Source organism: Seriola aureovittata, chromosome 2, assembly GCF_021018895.1.
Source record: "Seriola aureovittata isolate HTS-2021-v1 ecotype China chromosome 2, ASM2101889v1, whole genome shotgun sequence".
NCBI classification, from domain to species: domain Eukaryota; kingdom Metazoa; phylum Chordata; class Actinopteri; order Carangiformes; family Carangidae; genus Seriola; species Seriola aureovittata.
This window is the reverse complement of record NC_079365.1, coordinates 23,542,633-23,557,475: the sequence shown is the minus strand read 5'-3', so window position 1 is coordinate 23,557,475 and position 14,843 is coordinate 23,542,633.

The window sequence follows — 14,843 nt, the reverse complement described above, 5'->3', positions numbered from 1 at the left end:
CAACCATGCCACTTTGTTTTAAAGATTAGGACTTGGGGTGTCGTATAGCTCAGTTGGTTGAGCATCCGCCCCATATACAGAGGCTACAGTCCTCGCTGCAGTTGGCCCCCGGTTTGAGTCCCGCATCGGACAACCCCCTTGCTGCATGTCATTCCCCCTCTCTCTGCCTCCCCATTTCCTGTCTCTCTCCACTGCTCTATCACTGAAGGCACAAAAAAGCCCCAAAAAATAACCTTAAAAAACAAAAAAAAAAAAATTAGGACTTTATCCAGAATGCGAACATTATCTTTTTTTCTTAACGTATTGATAGAGGTGGATAAGGTGCCACCACTCAGCCTTGCTGCCAAATTGCCACTCACAATATAGCAATGAAAAATGCCCAGAAAAGTATTTTCCCGATAGCCCTGTATTACAAAAGAGAGACTGTTGACAGAACACCTCCAACAGAAAACAAGGTCAATTATTACTATTTGTATCGTGGATTTCAATCTAGCCTCAAGGTTTTATATTGGGTAAAACCTTCACAGAGTTTAGGAAAGGTACTTTATTTGCATCACATTGTAACGGATTTTCTATTAGACCACAGACACAGAAATAAAAGTACATACACTTATTGACCTGAAGATTAATAACAACATTTTTGATCAATAAGGGCACAGGACTCAAGTTTTCGAGCAAAATCATTCCTTGTCCAAACACTACAGAGCAAGGCTAATCTTTTTATAGAACAAAGAACAAGGGACAAAGAAATGGACACAGATACCCATGTCCGCTATATGTATGTCTGTATAAACTGTATGTCCTAAGATAACCTGTAGGAAACCAAGAAACCAATCAAGATACATAAAGACCCAAACCATGTGCAGCCATTGAGCTCTTTAAGCATAAACAGGATGAGGAGAACAGTGAATAACAAGAGCACATTCATTTGTAATAACACAATCAATATCATAGGAGAAACATATGACTGAACTAATGATTTTTGGTATTAAAATAATAATTAATTAGTTAATCTAATAATAGGTTTTTGTAATTGTTGCTGGTGGGGTTGTTGATGGATACGTGATAAAAGAAGAGAACATAGTAGCAACTAATAATAACTATTGATCATCGTTGTCCTGACAACACTGTCATCATCATCATCATCATCATCATCATCATCGTCATCTTTCCCTACAATGGTGTGCTATTTTCAGACAGGGTTGGTGATGCAGCATTATTGGAATATGTCATTAGTCACAAGTCTTGACATCAAAGCTGATGGTATAAAGTGTCACTTTATAGTTCATCATTCGAAATTCTTCAAGCCTTTTAATAAAGTCACTGGTGATTAAATGAGGTTCAGTTTGTGAGATAGAGATAGATAGATAGATAGATAGATAGATAGATAGATAGATAGATAGATAGATAGATAGATAGATAGATGCAGTGGAATGCTGCACATGTTTCATCAAAGGACCTGAGCCTCCTGAGGAAAAAATAAAATGTGGCAGGACTCAGAGTTGTATTTAAAGTCGTCCGTATACAGGGTGAACAGGAATGGAGCAACAACAGTCCCCTGTGGAGCTCCAGTGCTGCTCACCACTGTCCCTGAAACGCAGTTACTCAGTCTGACGTATTGTGGTCGTCTTGTCAGGTAATCCACAATCTTATTGTCGTACAGGTTGAACTTGTTGGCCTTGTCCACATCACCAGATGTTGCCCAGCTCTTTTTTTAGCCAGTGATGGTCCTCATCCCCTTCCACACCTCTCTGGTGTTGTTGTGCTGCAGCTTTCCTCTCTACTTTCCTGTTGTAGTCCTCCTCCTCCTGCTTTAATCTCCTCTTCGGCTCATGTTGCACACACCTGAGCTTCTCCTCATCTCCATCCCTGAAGGCCTCCTGATTCTGGTTGAGGAGGGTCTTGATGTTACTGGTGATCCAGGGTTTGTTGTTTGGAAAGCAGTGTACAGTCCATGCTCGTATTTCAGCGTCCATAAAGAAGTTAATGTAGACCGTGCTGCAGTCAACCATTCTGTCAAGATCAGTGTCCTTGCTGTTTTTTTCCTGTGACTCCAACAGTACATTCCACTCCATGCACTCAAAACACTCCCATAGAAACTTGCCGGCCTCTGCGGTCCAATTCCTGAATGAGCGGGTGGTCGCAGCCTGCCTCAGTACACAGGGTTTGTAGGGAGGATGAAGAAAAAACAGATTATGATCTGATTTGCCAAGTGGTGGTAGAGCTGAAGCAGTGTAAGCCTCCTTGACGTTTGCATACAACAGATCAAGTGACTTATTTTCCCTTGAGGGACAGTCAACATACTGAGCAAAGTCAGTCAGGTGAGTGTGACATGGTTGAAATCCCCCGATATTGAAATGCAAAATGTGTCTGTCCATGATGGCAGGAGGGAATTGCCAAAGTCCTTTGAGTCTTTTTACGAGGCCTCAAACAAATTCTCGCTGTTTAAAATATTCAAACTTTGCAATGCTGGGGTCGAGGTTGAGTGGGCTTGGTGGTAGAGTGGGCTGTTTCTACATAAGACCTTTAAGCCTCAGGCGGTACACTATACATATGTGAGTTTGCTTACCAGTATGTGAAGTTCTGCTTTTAATAATACTTTAATCATTTCCTGTGTGTTTTCTTTTCTGTACTCTGTAATCGCAGTGAATATGAGATTGTCTGGCGTTGTTCTGGTTGGTAAGTGGAGTATTGTTCCCATCAGTTACTTGTTTTCAATGGAAACATTGACAATATCTTAACGTGGGTTACTGACAAATCCTTTCGGTACATAATTTTCCCTTTTGTACATGTGAGCTATGTCTTTTAAAGCTGCAATATGAAAGTTCTGTAAATCAAGCTAGCACTAGCATCCGATTCGTGTTTGCTGTCTCAGTTAATGTAGGAATCGGGAGCTTGCTGGGCTGGGACTCTGCCATAGCGATGTCTTCCAGCAAATAACACTAGCTTGAAGCCTAGGTATGAGAGGAGTAGTGGACCAGAAGCATGTTCACTGACAATTGACAGACAACTGTCAGCTCCCACCCCTGACTCTGGTATTCTCTTCTTTCGGGTGGGTATAAATGTCTGTATGTCTTTGGTAAGTGTGAAAATGTTAACAGCTTCATAGCAACAACTACCACAGCTTCCATGTCAACGGAAAATTAAGTTGCCACGACCGATTCGTCGCTGCTGTTTTGCGCAACACGAAATTATACAGTCTGATAAGCAATTCAGTCTGATTATTGGGGAAGGCAGAATTTGGTTTCCATGTATCTCCCTGGTGGGAAAATAAATGAAGTCTTATATGAAATAATAAAACAATTGAGTCGAAACCTGCTTAAGTGGGGTAATTCATCACTGTTAGCATTGAAGTCTGCATTAAAGTTCCATTATTGTTGTTTAGTAGTAATGCACAGGAGATTTTTTATAATTAGTCTGCATCATCAAGCAGGCAACAGCAATGTTTAAGGTGGTGATAATGTAACATGTTAAACATAATTTAACATTGGCCAAAAGTGATGCAGATTTGTTGCTAATGTTCACTGTGAAAGGTTGCAAAACCCAAGCTTCAAGTTTCATACTGTGAAGAAATTGATGTAAACCAATAGTTTTCTGGAAGTACATCCCAAAATCTATGACTGTATAGACTGTATTTAAAACAGGTTAGAAAACATGTTGAGTAAAATTTGACGACATGGTACAATGGTCTTTAAAAAAAATGCTCCACAGATGGGCCTGTCTTTATGATGAATAAATATAGCTTCAATGAGAATGTGGAACAAACTGATACACAACATGTGATACTGTTATATGGAATTAAGGCTGGAGTTTTCCAACCTTAGAGCTACACCCATACACACTCTGTGTACAAGTTCCTCCTTGTCAGCTGTTTATCAGTCTCAGTCAGAGTTTTGACTGTCTAGATGTAATGGAAAAAACTGTAACTGTTCTGCTGTAGATATAGATCTTGATTGACCCCGAAAAGTTCTGACTGTGTCATCAAAGCATCATGCGCCCTGACACCAGTGACATCAAGTCGCTCATCAGACACATCACCTCAATCTCGCTGAGCGGCAAGCTGAGACAGTTCAATGCTTTCCATTTCACCCCCTCCGTTCTCTGTCTATCTCCCTCTCTTTGATTTGGCCACTTTTACTTTGAGTGATGTTTTATATCAATCAATCTATCCGTCTCTATATCAGGGACCCTCTTTCCAATCTGTGTCATGATCTCCACCCTTTTGATTCACTGTGGGCATGGTTGAATAATTGGAAAAAAAAAAAAAGAAAGAAAGAAAACGAGAGTGTTGGGATTCAGAGCCTCAGACAGATCAAACTAAGAAAGCAGGGCAAGGCTGACAGCTACGGGCTCGCTGTATAAAAGGAGCAGTGAGGCTGCAAGAAGATGCTAATTCTTCCCTTTTCAAATCAGAGATCCTACTCTGGCAAAAATGGGTGCTCGTGCTAGTGTGTTTAATAAAACCAACAATGATCCACAGCAGGATTCACTATGCAAAATACTAACTTCAATGTACAGAAGAAAGTTTATTTATTATTTAACACGGAGGATTTATATTCATAAGGATTTTTACCAAGGTCATCTCTAGCTATCAGACTTGCTAATTCCTCGGATGCTATGTTGAGTGCTTTTGCCATTCCCTTTGCACATTCCTGAACCTGTTCATACTCTCATAGTCTCTTATCATTTCCAACTGGGAAGAGATGAACATGTCATAATCGCCTCTCTCTACACCCCCACCCCCATCGCCTATCCAGCTCCCATCACCCCTCCGAGGGCAGCCAGCATGAGGGCTAATCCCTTTGTAGCTAATGAGGGCAAAAAAAAAAAAAAAATCAGGACTCGGCCGTGCCTTCTGCACATATTTCCAATTGGGTTCTCATATTCTTCTCCATACAGCCTCACGGTCACAAAGATAATGACCGAAAATGCCCCCAGACTGTGCACGGACTGAAGACTGTAGGAAATGAATGAACTTGAGAGTCAGAGCAGCTGTTAGTGGTCAATTTTATGGAAGGACAAATGTCCAATAAAGTCAGGGAGGAATGTGCCCAGCAAATTTACATACTAATTAGAAGCACATGAAACCAAGCTTTTAACTTCACTCTAAAGATCCCACATTATCCGCAATCACATCAACACACTGCAAAAAACAGCTTGAATCCTCTCAAAGAAGTGACATAACCCGTAATGATTATTGTCAAAAATTATAGACATACTGTATATGGGTATTTTAAGTTGGCGGCTAGTTGTTCTATTCAATTCTTCAGCTTGCTGTCATGCTGGGAAGCAAACAATCAGAGGAGCTGCCGTGTGAGCGATTATGCAGTGGATTTCAACTCTGTAACTGCTAGGAGTTGACTTCTGTCTGTGTGTCAGCCTAACTCATTTCAACAGCTGCATTCACCAACTGTTAGCCACTGATAAGGTAACACTTTTTATTTTCTGCTCTGCTGTCTCTTATCGTACTGTCACAGGACGCGCAAAGTCAGTCTCCCCATTGGAGCAGCTTCAGACAGAGCTGATCGATGACATCACAGATTACTGTCTAAGAACAGTTTTTCAACTCTGGGATAGGATTATGCATATAGACACCAGGAATAAACACAAGTGTTTCTTTTACATGCTTGTACAATTCATGAATCCACGAGAACAGCTGTAGATTCCGGGAGTTTGTGGACACATGCTGGTATTTGGGTCAGTTTGTAGAGGAATTAGCCAAAACCTTCTCTGTTGTGTAGTGGCAGTCAGTGAAATCTGCAGAGTGTGTACTGTATCTTGTTTTATTTTGTGCAGTTTTTAAACTTGCAGGCTCAAATCATCTGTTGTCATGTAGATTCAGACAGAAATCTACTTTAAAACAGAGCTGGGCTGGTGAAGGCATGTTGTGGAGGAGCAGTAAAATACAATGTTATTGTGTTTAACGGCTCATTAGATTCCAAAACACTGAGTAACAGTTTGTAATACTCACAGACAAGATTTTACAACTCTGGAAAGTTATCACAGTGGTAAGATCTTCAGTATTTCATCACAACAATTGTGAAATTAACAGGAATAACATAATTTGACTAAACAACATTTACGTAAGAAAGTCAATTGCCAGGAATGTGCTCTTGCATTTGTTGGCCAACGCACTTCCTTGCCGATGATGCTGCATTTTGTCGCAACAAAGGTAGGGCATGTTTTGGACTATAGTGCCGTTCATATGAAAGACAGGGCTGTGTTTTTTCACAAAGGTCTACCGTTGGTCTCCACGCAGACTTAGAGCAGGTTGTTTTGTTTAGCCATGGACACAGTTACCACAATACTTACCTTCCGTACCTTCATCCTGACTGATCTGCTTCCACTAAGTTATTTCCAACATTTACTGAAGCTGTTGCTGCATTCACATTTTAATTACTTTGGCTGTTGAGAAGCGTTCATGTTTGTTGGCCTTTTCAGGCACATCTATTTTATTAAGCATTAACTTGGATGCTGTATAGATTTGAGCTTTCAAAAAGTTTGTATTTACAACTTAAATGTTGTATTCAACATTTTTAAACTATGATGTGACTTGAATGAACAAGTTGTTGTCAATCACACCATAATGCCTTCACTGCATCCTTGCCTACAGATGCTGCTGCTGCAGAAAATGATATCTCGGCCTCTTCAATAATGAATTTCCCAATTTTCCCACTTTGATGCACAATAGTGAGTGTAGCGATCAGGTTCCTTTATGTGTTATGGTAAACATTTAATACACCATAAACAAGACAAAGAATGAGGTGTGACTTTCATTTAAAAGGCACAGTTCAATCAGGGGCATTCTTGTCACATCTCATTCTTTATTAGGGCAAATATAATACTCGGGCTAAATCAAAACAATTCCACAGTAGCAGTAGAATTATTGTCCTCGAGAGGTCTCAGAGAGTTCCAATAAAAAGTAAGAAAAAAAAGAAGAGAAAATATGATAAGAAAGTCTTTTATTTCCAAGAAATGAATACCTTCTGGCCCTCTATCAGCTTTTATAGCCCTTAAAGTGATAGCTCAGGTTATTTGACGTGGAGTTGAGTGAGTCAGTGTATTACCTGCAGTAGATTCGTATCACAGTTTGGAGAGGAAGACATGAGAACCGACACAAAAGCTGAGCGATGTACTGCTGTGGACAGGGTCAGCAGAACAAAATTTGTTTTCACCACCAAAAAGTGCTTGCTTTATTTTGAATATATTCACTCTATCTTGCTGTCAAACAGCCCTTTCCTTTCGAACTACATTTTCTCAACTGCTTAGCTGCAGTTGCAGCATGATTGACAAATTCCTCCATTTCTGATGCTCCAACTTAAAGGTCCCATATTGTATAAAGTGAGATTTCCATGTCTGTTTTGATTATAAAGCAGGTCTAGGTGCTATATAAATTCTGTGAAAGTATCAAAGCCCATATTAAGAAACTGTGCCTTAAAACGAGCCATCAGGACTTCTGTAACTGTGTGATGTCACATCACAGCAATCACCGCCCTCAGCCATAGGGAAGGGAGGTTCAGAGCTTCTCTTCTGATTGGCTCAGTTTGTTGCTAGAGCTTCAGAGAGAGGCCTGGGAGAGGAGGTATAAAACTACATTGAGATGGTTTTTGGTAGTTAAAATCAAAAATCTTCTTATGGATATCAAAACATCAAATAAAACACTAAAAAGTCATTTTTGATTAACTCAAAATTCAAAGCAAAACACGTAGCTTTAATGTGTCTCTTCAGGTTTGTGTTATTCTTACCCGTTACTTTATGGCCCCATGACTTCCCCTATGATAAATCAATACATTTAATTACACTGGTGCTGTCTCGTTATTGTGCTGTTGATGAACATATTTAGTCATAGTTTTTGTTGAAATTAATGCTTCAAGTCAAATCAGTTGATAGTTCAAGTGTGTGTTATGTATGCTGTGCCCCATGTTGTTTAGTTTTCCAAAGGAAAATTAGAAAATGCATTAATGCCTCCATTAAAAATCTGTTAGAAGCTAAACTTTTCTTATAATCTAGTGCTGTGCAGGTTACTGGACAGAGGCCTGACTAAAGAATAATTTGCACTATACAGTTTATACAATACTGTTTTCCCAGGGACACATTACCAGATTTACTGCTCAGGAAGCCCATACACAGAGATAGATGCAATAAAAAACTGGATGTATGGGAATGCTAAAGCTGCAACAAGACTACCAGAGTGTTAATGTAGAGCATCTGTATCTAATCAAAAACAGATTTCTGAAAAAATGTCAGGCTGCAGCCAACAGCCATTTCCTCCAGCCTCTCTCAATATTTTGAGCTGACCTGTGTAGCTTACATACGTGGCCTGGCATCAGTCACAAGCCATTAAGGAAGTTTATTATAAGGACATGCAGAGTTACGGACCCACAATTGACACTTCGCGACTCTTTCCACCATCAAACTATCAAATTGATAGGAAACAGAGACAAAGGACCCCTCTTCCACAAACAGACCATGCTTTTAGCATGTCCGAACAACACAGAACTGGACCAAAGGTCCAAGGGTCAGCTTCAGAGGATTAACCAATGGACACCAGACTGGAGAATATAGGCAAAATCTCCAGTTTGTAACAATAAGACTTTGTCTAATGATATTTGATTGTTTCTTGTATAGGACAAGTAACGACAAAAGGACTGATTAACACTAAGGTGTGAATCCTGGCCTGTCTGTGCCATGCATGAGCACACACACATGTACACACACACCAACCTCCCTTCCTCTGTCCCTCTCTAGATAAGAGTCATAAACTACAACCCACATCCCAATCCTGGGTAGTGACCAGCAGAACACTCTTCACAGACACAGATCTAAGGAAGAATGTAAAATTAAATATCTAGCTGTAACTCATGAGATGTTCCTATGCAATAGTTTAATCCCAAACTTCTATCCCATAAAATGTTTGAAATGTAACATGTAGATTTTAAGACAAGGTCCCTCATATGACCATACTGTCAGCATCCTTCACATGAGGTAACACACACTACATGACATCCAGAATGTGCATATTATTATTATTACAGTCAAAGAACTGCCGACAATCCACATTTATAGACTTTTAGCTTTGGGAAATGTTTATATTGTTGTTCGATCAATTAACCACTTGTATCATGATAAATTCCAGGTTTGAAGGATGTAATATGAAATCAACACTCCTATTACTCCTCTCTGCCATTATTATTGCAAGTAGTTTATATGTTATTTCACTTAATGTTTTGTGGTCATGGTGAAAGACGGATGTACGAGTTTATAAGTAAACTCTAGAATTAAATTATTCCAAAGTTCAGTGGAAAATTACTCTCTTCTCCAAGTGGAAACACAGGAGGAGATGGGTGACGCCCTGGAAACATGCGCCAGCCCCCAGGGGATAAAACAGTCATGATCAATTCACACATAGTCACAAAGTCGGAGAAGTGCAGAAAAGCCTGAAAGGTGAGAAGAGGCCAGAAGAGCTCAGAAGAAGAAAAAGAGAAACCCAGATGACAAGAAGATGCGAGAAGCGAGAAATGATGCAGAAACTAGAAGCAGAGAACTTTGCTCAAAGCTCAGAGTCCCGGCTCAAAGCCCGGCTCTGTAGCCATGTAAACTCTTAGCTCTAAGCTGCTCGCCACAAACTCATGGCTCTTAGTCATTTTTGCACTTTTCGCGTCATTTATTTTTCTTTACCACAAGCTCCAAGTAACGTCATTTTTGTCTACATGTGCAATCTTTTATTTTTATAAGCCAAGTCAAGACCAACTGAACCAAAGCAACAGAAGTGCCTCAGAGTAATTTTGTAACTTTTAATCATCATCAAGTTTTCCTTTTTGAAGATTTTGACAACTTTAGAGTCGTCTGGTCAACGCCAGTCTCCTCTAAAGTTATCCAGCCAAAGTGAAGAGCATTAGAGTTTATTTCACATCAACCCACAAGAGACACCAGCAGAGACACCTCTGCACGACCGCCTGCAGAGAAGCCGAGCAGAAATCAAGAGTGCCCGAGACACCGGCAGAATCCGTCTTCGTGATAACGGGACACGGCCTCCAGGAGAATCCACCTAGATCCTGCGTCTCCGGGGTTACCATGGCAACCACAGCCACCTGGGTTCCAGCCGAGGGTCTTCAACTACAGCGCAACTCACAGTAGGCCGATTTTAACACTCTGCTCATGACTGGGTTGATGTCGAAATATAGCAATATTTAATCATCAAACCTAATTCGTAGATGTAGCATCATTAGCTGTATAGCCATAGTGTATAGCCATAACATATTCTCTCCCACCATTGCTAACTCATCACACTGCTCATTTCATTATTATTTTCATCTTTATGATTATTACACCTTGCATTTACTCTGTAGATAGTAGTTTAGTTTATAAACTCATTTATTTACACCCAGTTGTTGTCCTGTTGTATTCTTTTGACGTAGAGACTGGAGATCCATTGAATTGAGAAGTCATGGCTTCCGATATGAGATTGATAAATTTGGCAATGAAGTAATTTATTGCTGTCCTCCTAGAGGACTGGTGCCCCATTTCAACGAGAGTAAATCCTAAATATGGCGTTAACTCTACACCTTCATGTAAAGCTGCTGACAACAAACAACAAAAACTAAAACTAGGTCTGCGGTTGAGAGAATAAGACCATTCTGACAGACTCTATCATCTTGATAATACTGAAGAGTCAATTTTAGATCATGATTTATTTCCAAAACTGCTACATTTTCTTTTTCAAATTGAATTATTTGGTTGCATGCTTCACCTCTGCACTGGCTTCCCTTCCTCTTACATTTCCTTAGAGCAGAGCTTTGAAATGAAGGCGAGCTGATGTCTTTGGTAGTCTCCGGGTTCTCACATACCCCCTCTGCCCTCTCCTTTTACGCCTTGCTCACCTCCCCCGCCCAGCATCTTGTATTCCACAGCTGCATGCATAAACTGATCCACACTGCATTATCCCCCTCTCACTACCTTGGAAAACCCAGTGGGGGAGAGGATACCAAGTTAACCTTTAATGAACTTTTTAAGCCAGATAGCAGTGACTGCAATAGATTAACTGGGGCGGATAGAAATCTAATGAGACTGTTTGGACCTGTATCTGAGGTCGGGGAGTATCTACTGTCATGGATGCAGCAGGGATTTCCTCTGGGAATTCACATTACATCACCAATAAATTCACCAAGATTATTACCACTCTGCTGCATACAACATCAGTACAACACACCACGCAAATAACAATAACCACATCACAAGGCAAAATGCAAAACTTGATAACTTTTGAAATCTAAACTGTTTAAACTATCAGAATAGAAATGCTAAATGAAATATGTAAAACATTGTCTATACTGTGTAAGTGTACTGATGCGCTTTTTCTACACCTAGGACAAGCAGTGGTTAAGTCAATGTTTTGCCGGCAATTCAGAATTCATGTTTCCTCTTCAGCTCTTGTCTGACAAAACAAAACAATCACATGAACATACCATAGGTTGTGGCTTAGTGGTTTTATCCAGTGTAGATGAAATGACCTTTTGGCATCATCCAGCTTTACCATAACAATCCTTCGGGGGTTTTCTACAGAGGATCAACTAAAACAAAGCGTCTTTTTAATCTTGCACATGGCATTTTGTGTGGTTGTTCTTCCCACGATGAAGTCACGGAAAAGTGTTTTTCATCATGACTCACCATTGATCCATTCCATGGACAACAACAACAGCAATTCCCAAGAAACTGCCAGGGCTAGGAAACCAATCATCCAGCTCTCCCTAAACATCTCTGTTTTCCTCTTGAGTAATCGCACGTCACAATCCGGTTTGCTAGCGTCTAGATTTTTTTTTTTTTTTTTTTTGCTGCAGAGCAGGCTTTCATGTGACTATCGTACTTTGGCTGATGTCCCAAAACTGTCTGTATTCATCTGATGATAGAAAAATAGAAAAAAACTTGCCAAGTACAGTTAATATCCAATTAACCTGATTGGTGAACCCAAATCCCTTCTCCCACAGGCTGCTCCCGTTGATAATGCCCCCAATTAAAACACAATATTTGGTGCCTTGTTACATGGCAATTAACAGTATGTCCAGTTGCTCTTCGTTAGGACAAATAGCTCCTATGTGCTCATTCAAGATTGGCAGCATATGAATGGCTGCTTGAAATTCTGCCAAAACAGAGAACTCTTTGATGTGTGGTAATAAGTGACTGTTTGGACCCGCTTATTCCTGAACAAACCTTGGGGGTTAATTATTACATAAACATTCTGCCCTGGATCCATCAATGAAAGCAAATGTATAGTTTTCTGTTGAGTAAACACTATAAGCTGTGGCAGACATCAGCTTGTATTTTACCCTCCGGTCCATGACAATTATCATTTTTGTAGACACTGCAGGATTACGGTTTTACATCTTTCCTCGATTCTTTGTTCCTAAAAACTCTTCATCTCATCCAACTCATCTTAGCGTTAGTGTGTTGGAGAATAAAAAGCCATTACAAAGCATGACTTCCAAAACATGTTGATGACCAGACAGTAATCAGAAGGTAATCCCATGCCTCTGCAACCCAGACTTTCTATCTGTCCATCTGGCAATAAAATGGGATTAACCACTGATTACCACTGAAAACTGCAAACTAGGGGGCAGTGAGAGTGAGATAGAATTATAGTGGAGACAGAAACAAGAGAGAAAGCTTAGAAATAATTGATTTCCTTTCTTTTAAATATTTCAGCTTTCGTTCTTCAATAACAACTAGAGGTGTTGCAATATACCGGTATTGACGATAACTGTGATATTTAAAAAATTAGATGCAAATTGTTTGCAATTTTTAAAAACTGGGATTATTGACAGTTACACAAACATTTTGTAGCTTTTCTTCAATGGATAATCCAATTGTGTGTTCATAATAAAATTTTGACTAATAACAATCTCTCTGTCTCGCTTTGAACAAGGATAAACAAAAATCATCTCTCTTGGCTGACTACATTTCAATGACGTATGATGATGATGATGATTATTATTATTATTATTGGCCATTTTCCAAAGCACAACAGCAATGCTGGCGGTGTGGACACGCATGCATGCGAGCAGCAGCAGCAGCACCGGTGAGGTAAGCGGTGTGACACTAGCTTTAGCCAATTTGCCTGTTAGCTTCTTGAAATGTTCAGCGGGGTTATGGTGTTTTACTTTGGTTCACTTGCGGTGATGAACATAAACTGAATGTTTTGTGTGTGTGTGTGTGTGTGTGTATGTGAAGTATGAGTGTAAATATGACTGGCCCAGAATTGGATATCTGAGACTGATCGACCAGTCACCAATCATAGCTGATCATGCTGAAAACCTTCTTCAATTGGCAGCTGATGGATCAGTGCATCTTTAATATTGTGTTAATGATATGCGTATGATTATATCATGATGGCAGTGAAATTGTTCTTTAGCCTAATTCATTTGCCAAAAAAGAGACAAAACACGCAACTGACAAAGTTAAAGATGAATTTGACTGATAGCATTAATATTTTTATCATTATTTTTCAAGTTTTCTGTAGATATAAATAATATCGGTATCATTAATTTTTTGGCCACAATAATCGTGCGGTGAAAATCTGATGTCATGGCAGCCCTAATAAGAACCATGGTTAGGTCCTGGCACCAAAGTTGTAGTTTAGTTTTTAGTTAATTTTTTAAATAGGGACGATACTATTAAATTAGTTCCAATACAGAGCATTACAGAGAATTAATAGCTAAAACAAAAATCAAAAAGGACCTGGTGTGTCTACATTTTTTTTTTCTGATAATTATATTACCAAGAACAACAAGTTGTTTTGATTTTGTGGTACCAGTCATCTTGGCAGAATAGAATATTTTTCATATGAAAGATACCTCATTGCTAACAGCTCAAAATACAAGAAATCCACAAAGAGATTTTTGTTTGTATTCTACCCTGGTACAACAAAATGTAACTGTGCTTTCAGAGATTTCTCAAGAATTTCTCAAAAATATTATGGCTCCAAAATCAGCAGATAAGACCAAATACAGAAAAAAAAAAAAAAATCTAAAAACAACTTGAAACAATGCCATCTTAAAGATGGTCTAAAAATTATGATTGTAATTAATATTTATTAAAACACAGATATAATCCTCCAAAAAGAGGTCCTGGGAGGTAAAGACAGAGAAATGGGTACAAAAAGAAAGCGTTATTTCTGATGATTTAATCAGCTGACATCACATTTTTATGTTTAGCTGTATTATTATATATTAAGCATTTAAGCATTTTGTTTTGTTGTACCTTGGTTACAGATGGACCAACTTTAAAAGCATGTGTGGATCCAGCAAATGTCTTTTTGAGGATTTGCTGCTGCTCTAGTAATAAACAGCTTTTATGCCAGTGCACATTTCCAACACAGCTAAACACTGCAGATGGGTCTGGTAGCAGTGTTTGTCACACAGGGTCAGATGATTATTCAGGAGACAAACAGCCTCCTTCAGACTGGGTGGTGGTTCTGCTGCAAAACTTTTCTTTGGAAAAGAATACCATCCCTCTTAAAACATTAGTCAGCTTCTGTGGTTTTAACGTTAACAAGATAAAACATTTAATATGTTTCTACATGAACAGGAGGGAAGAAAACCAATGATACCCAACCACGATAACCAACTAACTATGAATCTACATTAGCTAAAGTGTCTGAAGATGTCACAAAATGGACATTACCTCTGTCTATAATGGGAAGAATAAACATAAAATAAGATTTTTTCTAATGTTTTTCAGTTGATTCCTTCGGCCCCTCCACCTTCATTTTTCCCAAAAGATGGGAAGATGCTCTCCAACTTTATTTGGAGTAACAGGAAGCCAAGACTTAGACTTTCTCTTTCATATAC